Source organism: Scylla paramamosain, chromosome 26 (assembly GCF_035594125.1).
Source record: "Scylla paramamosain isolate STU-SP2022 chromosome 26, ASM3559412v1, whole genome shotgun sequence".
Taxonomy (NCBI): domain Eukaryota; kingdom Metazoa; phylum Arthropoda; class Malacostraca; order Decapoda; family Portunidae; genus Scylla; species Scylla paramamosain.
In genome coordinates this window covers 21,301,739-21,311,547 of record NC_087176.1, presented here as the reverse complement: position 1 = coordinate 21,311,547, position 9,809 = coordinate 21,301,739, and the positions used below count along the sequence as shown (strand labels likewise).

The following is a 9,809-nucleotide window of genomic DNA, read 5'->3' as shown; positions in this document are numbered from 1 at the left end:
CTCTCTCTCTCTCTCTCTCTCTCTTTCTCTCTCTCTCTCTCTCTCTCTCAAGTACAACAGGAATGAGATGCAATCATACAAAAACCATTGCAATAATATCCTTAAAAATAACAAGAATCACATCTTAGTACTAATCTTCCAGTAGTGAACAAGATATCAACAGTAGTGAAAATAAAAGATGCTTGAATGAAGTACAAATCCCTCTCACACACACACACACACACACACACACACACACACACACACACACACACACACACACACACACACACACACACACACACACACACACACACACACACACACACACATATGAACCTCAACAAATACAGCGACTAATATTTTTAACTTTTGGGGTGGAAATCCTCAACAAATACAGCGACTAATATCTCGGGGTGGAAATCAAGAGTAAAAACTGCCACTTTCTTTTGCCATACAAGCAGAAGAGTTGTAGCAGGTCTTGGCCCACTCACACCCTGAACAGGACAAGGATGACAACAGGAAGTATAAACTGATTAACCGTGAAATTAATGTACCAAACCAAAAAATCTAACACATTACTTCTATATTTATTTTAGTTTACAATGGCATAATATATATATATATATATATATATATATATATATATATATATATATATATATATATATATATATATATATATATATATATATATATATATATATATATAAACACCACTGCTATATTATTTTTCAATTTTATAACGATCTATAGAATGAAAAAAAACTATTTATATTTTCTAGTTTACAATGACATAAAATTTAAAGAAACAATAATTTCTCCTCCATTTTCTAGGTTACACTGATACATCAACTCAAAACACATCATTTTTTTTTTTTACTCTACTTTACGCAAATTAATCTAAACTAAACATCAATCCCTTTCTTTTACAGCTTTGTACTGCTTTACATTTCAGTTCATTATAAATCTCTCTCTCTCTTTTAGCCTTTTTCCCATTCATATATAAACTCAAACCAAACTTATTTCTTCTGAACTAAAAAAAATTGCTATATATCCCACCATTATATTCATCTCTTATATTCTTTCTAATTAACAAAGATACATCCCCCAGCACACACACACACACACACACACACACACACACACACACACACACACACACTAAGCCCCACTGTTCTATATATTCCAAAACACATTTTTTTTTTCATTTCACTTATTCATCTTTTATCATTTTATCTACAAATCAGCAACTCAATTTCACTTCCTCATTATCCTTCCCAGACAAAAAACATCCTTCACCACATCCAACTGGCATCCTATGACCCTCCTACCTGGCTCCTGTCTTGTCCTCAGGTGTTGCAGAAGTTAAATAATTGATATTCCAAATATCATCAGACTGATGATGCAGTCTTATTCTTGGTTTCATACCACCATCAGCACCACCACCACCACCACCACTTGTCTTAACCTCCTTAGCTCCTATTTTCTTCTTAGCCGGCAACGTTTTCTTCATCTTGTACCCCGGCCCTGTCGCTCCACCCTGCCCCCGCCCTGGCCGCCCCAGTACAAAGCCCCCAACCACACCCCAGGAGTGTGCAGGGCCAATGTTAGGGTTGCGCCAGGGCAGTTAGCGTGGGGGCATCTGGGGGGTGGGTAGGATGCCACAGCCAGACCCATAGTACTGGCCGTCCTGTTGGTAAAGTGTTGGAGTTAGTGTTGTTACTGCTACTACTACTGCTGCTACTATTACTACTACTACTACTACTACTGCTACTGTTGCTGTTGTTGTTGATGTTATATTACTTTGGTGCTTTTTGTTTTATATAGTGAATTGTTATAGTTCCTAATACTACTACTGCTGCTGCTGCTACTGGTCCTGCCATTAAGTTTTATATATGGATTTAATCTTTCTTTTATACAGTTAAATAACATCCTGCTGTCACTATTATTACCATTACTACTTTGACCAAGCTACCTTTACTACTGGTATTACTTCTACTATTACTACTACTACTACTAATAACACAACTAGATATTTTACTGCTATCTGTACTATGATCAAACTATCACTACTACTACTTCTACTAGTACTGCTGTTACTCACCCAGTCCATCCTCCTCTTCTGTCTGCCTTCCCAGTCTTGCCCACTGTGCCTCTTCTTTCTGTGAGGAGACAGAGTTACAACCCACACACCCAAGGAACCTGACCCAGCCTATGCAAGATGACCTTTGTTAGCTGAGAGGAGAGGGAAAGAAGGAAACAGATGCAGAAGAGGAAAGGAAACCAGAAACATTTAGGCTGATGCAAAGATATGGTTTGAATAATAATGAACAGGATATATCGTGATGCAATGCTATTTTCATTTTGGCTCATTGTTTGTTGAGAAAAACCAAAACATTTAATTCTTCCTTAAAGTTGTGAAAATTAAAAAGAATAAATAAATAAATAAAGAAATAAAAATATATAAATAAATAAAGAAATAGACAGAATATCAATGAATAAAAAAAAATATACCTTGATACTTAAATAAGATCATCAAACAGACCCACAATTACCATAACATCACCTACAAAGACCAAGCTTAACCCCCAACCTTTATGCAACACACTCCAAGGCACCAACACCCAACACACCACCACCTCCACACCCACACTGCTCAACACCCTAACAATGACCACCCCCCACACACACACACACTTACATAACACACTCTAAGCCACCCACCACCCCCCACCCCCTCTCCAGACTTACATTAGTCAGCACAGCGTTGAGAATATTAAGTGGCAGTTCAGACTCCAGGTTATCCATATGCCATGATGTCCGGAGCAGTGGCCGTCCCCTGCGGCGCCTGGCCAGCCACCCTGCCACTCCCAGGCACCATCTCCCCCTCCCACGGCTTCGACATCAGCCCTCTCCCCTGTGACCGCCCCCCACTGCTGCTTCTGTCACATGAGTACTCCTGTGATGACCTGAAGAGGAGGAAGTTTTTAATGACATAATAATAATAATAATAATAATAATAATAATAATAATAATAATAATAATAATAATAATAATAATAATAATAATAATAACAACAATAATAGTAATGATAATAATAATAATAATAATAATAATAATGATAATAATAATAATAATAATAATAATAATAATAATAATAACAAATAAATAAATAGGTTTGGGAAGTTTTGAATCATTGAACATACAGAAATTGTCTCCTGTTCTTTTATGAATCTTCTTTACTTTTTTGTCTTATTTTGTTGATTTTAAGCCTTTTCTTTTCTTGCTGTTTATTTGATTTTTTTTTTTTTTTTTGGATAATGTTGAAATAGCACTAGTGTTTTTGATGTTTGCATTAAGATTAATTCCGTTCATTAGTCTCAGTGGCGGTCCCTTCATTCTGTAGGTAACAACTTGATAAGGCATCACACTCTGCCCAGAAACAAGCAGTCAGTGTCTGGAAATTATTAGGCAAGGATTACCACCATATTCCCAAAACTCTCATTACTTTTCATCATATTTATTGAGTTTTTAAGCAATTATTCTACTTTCCTCTGCTGGTTATTTTATTTTTTTACATGACCACCTTAGCCGTACCTGCCGCCGCCGTAAAAGTCACCATACTGCCGGCCGTACCCCTCACTGACCCTGCGGCGTGACTCTCAGCCTAAGCATCCATCAGACTCATCCTGCCTCACTCACTCCTGCAAAGAAAATAGAGATAAAAAATAACAATAATCATCTTCCTGCCTTTTCTTTCCTTGCATCTAGAATTACTAAACCACTTGGGGAAGATGATTCTTAGCAAGGCGCTAAATAATGCGTCACGGCAGCAGGGAGGTGGGTGTGGTGGCGTGTGGGTGGTGTTGGTCTGAGCGTTGTGGGGTGGTGCTGGGAGTCGTTACTGAATGGTATTATGTATTCTCATTCACACTTATGTTTCTTTCCTTTTCGTTGTGACAGCTATATCAAGCTTAGGGTGTTCTGTGGGAACTTCCGAGGCTTAAGGTAACTGTGTCCTGTCCTCTGGTGGTGAAATATACGTCTGTACTGTAGTTTTTAAATGCCCTTGCCTGTCACTCCACTACTACGCCGCGCCCTTCAAGTCGCCTCCAACAATACAATAAATAAAATATAATTAAACATTCTGGAATTGACGAAGACTCTGAGGGAACCTCTATAACTGGACTTTTCTCATATCCAAGGCATGTTTCTTTTATAATTCTCCACTAGCCTGTAAGGTATACTTCATCTCTCACTTCACACATACTCAGGGACAGTAATTATCTTCTATTTGAGCTGTAATCGTGGAATTCTCCTGGCCCCAGCAAGCAATGCAAACATCAACAATGGCTGTCAGTTCATATAACCGTCTTGCAATGGGTACTGTTTTTGCCTATATATTAAATCTCCCCTTTAAAACTTGGAAATTTTCTTTTTTAGCCATTAAAAATTACGAAAGCTATTAATAAGTAAAGATATATTAAGTTTATGGCTATTTCATGATTTTTTGCTTTGGGCCCAAATCATCTCTTTCCCTTACATATTCAAGAAAGTGATACAAAATTCCCATCCTTTTAATAATGACTCCATTTACTAGGCATAGACCATTTTTACAGCAGCAGGAAGAGAGGTGGCCAACTCGGACTATATATCAATAACAGAGCTGTCTGTGTAAGGTGATAGAATGGGTAATATTGAACAGGCTTATATATAAGGTGGGCCATGTACTCTCTGGCAATGTACATGGCTTCCTAAAAGGTCATTCCACAGGTCATTGTTTTGTTGAGTGCCTGATAAATAAGGATGCTACCTGCAGAGCTTTCGTTGATCTCGAGGGTGCCTTCGACAGGGCCAACAAAGATGTTATTATGGAGGAACTCATTCTCAAAGGTGTCAAAGATAGATTATTAGGATGGATCAGGGACTATTTGTACAATAGAACAGCACAGGTTTGGTTTCAAGGTGCAGTCTCCTCTGAGGAAGTCTTTGAGCTTGGAACACCACAAGGTGGAGTCCTTAGTCCAATGCTTTTCAACGTTTTAATGGACGAAATTGCGCGTTGTTCCTTCCCGCAAGGCACCCAGGTCCTCATCTATGCTGACGACATACTCCTCCAATGCCCCACACCCAGGACTCTCCAGTCAGCTCTGTCACAACTAGCAGCATTGTGTGTTCAAATGGGACTTGTAATTAATGAATGTAAAACCAAATTTCAAGCCAAAAGGAAGGTCTCTCGACCGCCCACTGTAAATAATGTTCCCATCCCTAGAGTTCATACACACAAGTACTTGGGTGTACAGCTGAGTTTCAGGAAGTCACTCCACGCTGTACACTATGTTCGAGACCTCTGTCTACCACGGCTAGTGCCACTTCGGCTACTAGCAAACAGGGGCCTGGGGGCTGGCATTCCAGTCCTAAGGATGTTCTATATATCTGTTGTACAGTCCCTCATTGATTACACAGCCCCTTTTTTAATACAGTTTAGTGCCACCCAGCTCCGTCCCCTGGAACTTGATCAGAATGAAGCCATGAGAATAATTTTGGGATGCATAAGGACTGGTCAGATTGCAGTCCTCAGAGCTGAACTGCACCTGCCGAGTATTATGTGTAGGATATAGGAAATTACTTGTCGTACTGTTGGTCGGATGCTATGCACGGGCTCCGACTCTCTGAAGGGATCACTGACACGCCCACCCCCCCGTTATCGTGATCCTCGGACTCCTACAACTCCATACCTCAGGAAGATCTTGGGAGTTGTTACAAGTGTAGGTATAGCCGAGGCCTGTATTAACGTTGTTATGTCACCGCTCCAACCCGTTTGGAACCCTCACCATGTCACTGTTGATATTCACTCACTGCATCACCCTAAGAGGGACTGGCCCCCTCATGTGCTGCAAGACATGTTCATGACTAAATTATCCAAGTACCCCCACATTCAGGCTATTCATGTTTATTATGATGGTTCAGTCAATGGCAGCAGGTCCGGATGTGGGCCGCTCATCCGCGACTGCATTTCTGCCAATCACCACACTCCATATTGTGGCGCCTCTCTGTATGGATGTATACTTCTTTGTTGACAGTCAGGCTGCACTGTATGCTCTCCAATCTACCTCCCCCATGGACTGTGATCTAGTTAATAAATGTCTTGATCTCATCCACACCCTAGAAGGTGCTGGTGCCACGGTCCACTTCACCTGGATACCCTCATCCTGCTTAATGAAAAGGCAGACTGTCTTGCTCAATGTGCCTTTCAGGATAACACAGTGGACCCTGGAACTGAGTACACTCTGGGCTATGTTAAGAGCAGCATGAAGGACTTTGTACATAGTAGCATTAGTGATCAGTTGGAGCTTTGTTGCCAGTACATAGTAGCATTAGTGATCAGTTGGAGCTTTGTTGCCAGTACATAGTAGCATTAGTGATCAGTTGGAGCTTTGTTGCCAGTACATAGTAGCATTAGTGATCAGTTAGAACTTTGTTGCCAGTACATAGTAGCATTAGTGATCAGTTGGAGCTTTGTTGCCATAGGGGCAGTGGCAGTAGGCTTCTTCACTATGTGCGTGCCTCCCAGAGCTGTGCTTACACCAATGGGAGACACACTGCATCACATGACAGGGTGGCAATGAGGCTCAGATTAGGCTATAAATACTTTTGGGAAGTCAGTGCTTCTCCTGGTGAGTGCTGTGCGTTGTGTGCTGTGTGCTGCACCAAGGGGACGCGCTCTGCTTCATTATGTCACGGAATGTCCTCTCATTGCTACATTTAGGCTGCAAGGTCAACATGACTTGTATACCCTCATTGACCATTTCTTAGACTCAGCCACTCTCAGGGAAATACTCAAGGAATATCCTACGTTTGCTCCCAGACCGTAGGATATTTATGCAATAAGGTGTGCAATATCTGTATGTATTTATTTACTTATATTCTTGTAATGTATACTATATTTTTATATTTTTGATACTTTACCCTTAACTCTTTGCCCAGGGGGTGGGTGGCAAGGTCTGTCCTCCTCCTCTGTTGTATTTCATTATTAATGCAACAATAAATGTATCAATCAATCAATCAACCAATCAGAGAAAGCAGCACTCTGCTTACGCGCCACCCCGTCCATTATTGTGTTGTTTTGTTAGTATTATACCTCATCTCATTTATATTAGCTAAGTACTTTTTCATGTTTTATGTAGTTGTTTATAATATTAATATGTGATAATGTATGATAAGAGAATAACCACTGCAAAATGGAATAAAGGTTTGATTGCAATTCTGATTTTATGTTATTTACTAATCTTTCACAATTAACAGGATAGTGCATCATGTGCAGCAAAAAAAAATAAATAAATAAATAAATAAATAAAAATGAAAATAATAATAATAATAATAATAATAATAATAATAATAATAATAATAATAATAATAATAAAAATATGAATAAATAAATAAATAAATAAATAAATAAATAAACAAATAAATAAATAAATAAAAATTACAATAATAACAATAAAAAATAAATAAATATATAAAATATAAAGATGATCACCAAGATGAAGAAAGAGGAATACCTTGAAACAAATACTATTTTGGGGAAGAGTTCCAAAGTGTAATTCTTCTGATATTGAAGAACCATTCTCACTTGAACATTCTTGTACTGATGACCTCTTGTGGTATCTAGTGTTGGGTTAAAGAACATATGTTTAGGAGCAATAGTGCAATGACCATGAAGAACTTGCCAATACTTTATCATGTGACAGTTGAGTTCAGTAGTAGGTGTGGGATAAGCCTTGGCATCGGCTCCCACTAGCTGGTTTCTCAAGTCATGTTGCAATTTCTGTGCTGATTTGTATCTCATTTTCCAGATAGTTTTGATGTATCCTTTTTTCTCTTTTATATGTTTGATTCTTTGATCACTGAAAGTAATGTTTCTGCTGTTATTTCTTCTTTGTTTTGATAAATTGATTGGAAATTAAATTTATTTCTTATATTTTCATAAACTTGACATTCTAAAAGAAAATGTTTAAGTGGCGCAACAGTCAACCGTGAACCGGGTATAAATCTGAAGCTTTCAGTCTTTGGAAGTAATCCATGTGTTCTTTGTTTTACATGTTCTTTGTCCATTGTCCCTGAACAGCCTCCACCAGCCTTAGATCTGCAATATATCCCAAATTCCAGAAATTAAGATGAGCAGTATTCCAGTATCAATAGTCCTTCATGCTGATGCCTCACACACACACACACACACACACACACACACACACACACACACACACACACACACACACACACACACACACACATCCACACACACACACACATACGCGCACACACACACACACACACACACACACACACACAGGAAGGGACTTCACATATGAAGAGAGATTGGAAAGGTTACATCTACTAATATTGAAAGAAAGGAAAGAATATATGAAGCATATAAGGGAGTGAAGAAAGTGGACCAGAATGACCCAATGGTTTAGGATACACATGATACTTGAGGACATGGAAAGAGGCTGAAGAAGAGTGCTTTTAGAAGAGACATCAAAATGTATAGTTTCCCTCATGGAAGTATTGATGTATGGAACAGTCTGGATGAGGATATAGTAAATGAAGAAAGTATACATGGATTCAAGGCTAACTTGGATATTAAAAGATATGGAGATGGGACAGCATGAACATAGCTCTTTTCCAATAAAGCATAATGAGGTAAATACTCACAAGCCTCAGAGCAGCCCAGCCTCACCATGCTACAAACAGCAATACATCTATCCACTTCAGACTATGTATGTGTGAATCACTGAGTGAGAGAGAAAAGCAAAGATAGAAAGCCTTCAAAAACAGCCATTTCTTTGCCAACAGGAGACACACAAGCCTCTGGGCAGCCTGGTCTTTGCTGACACATGCTGATCCATTTGCTCACTTATTTCAGACTGTGTGTGTGTGTGTGTGTGTGTGTGTGTGTGTGTGTGTGTGTGTGTGTGTGTGTGTGTGTGTGTGTGTGTGAGGGAGTGAGAAATGTGGAGAAAGAAAGCCTTCAAATAGCCATTTGTGTGTGTGAGTGACTGAATGAGTGAGTGAGAGGGAGGAAGGGACACAGAGATCATTCAAAGAGTAATGTGTGTGTGCGTGTGTGTGTGTGTGTGTGTGTGTGTGTGTGTGAGAGAGGATATGATAAGTAGAGATAAAATGGGAGGAAGAGATAGTGTGTATGTGTATGAGTGTATGATACATATTCCCTCCTTAACAAGGATTACGCTGCCAATAAGGGAGGCATTTTCCCTTCCCTCCCCCCCACACACACACAGCAATGGTAATGAGTGTGGTGCTTGCCTCTCTGAAATTACAATGTTTACTGGCAACACTACAGTGCCTATGGGAATGTCTCCCTCCCTCACACTGACTAAGGTTCTCTCCCTCTCTCCTTCCCTTCCTTCCCCAGATTATGATACTTGGGAGTGTCTTCTTTCTCTCTCACTCATATTATAATACTTACTACCAAAACCACAGTGTGTAGGAGTGCGATGTTTCTCTCTTTCACACACACTAATGACTCTTACCTGCCTCTTTTCTCTACCTCAGCCACTCTCTACTCAAGCATTCACTGTAGCAGTAGCAGCAGTAGTAGTAGTAGTAGTAGTAGTAGTAGTAGTAGTAGTAGTAGTAGTAGTAGTAGTAGTAGTAGTAGTGTAGTAGTATTCCCTGCATTGAAAGGTTACAACAAGGGTAACATTAGCCAGTCTTCCATGATCAGTAATCAGGATAGGATAAGAAGTAATGGGTTCATATTTGATCAAAGTTAGATATAAGAATGAGACAGGAAGGAATTGGTT

At 39.3% G+C, this 9,809-nt stretch overlaps 1 long non-coding RNA gene across 1 annotated transcript; it reads right to left on the bottom strand.

Moving 5' to 3' along the window:
* Positions 1–677: 677 nt before the first annotated feature.
* LOC135113825 (uncharacterized) lies at positions 678–4,338 on the bottom strand. The gene is made up of 5 exons (XR_010275085.1): positions 4,253–4,338; positions 3,580–3,686; positions 2,734–2,951; positions 2,087–2,144; positions 678–1,672 (listed from the first exon to the last, which is right to left on the bottom strand). It is a non-coding gene; the product is annotated as an uncharacterized LOC135113825 (long non-coding RNA).
* Between the last annotated feature and the right edge of the window lie 5,471 nt (positions 4,339–9,809).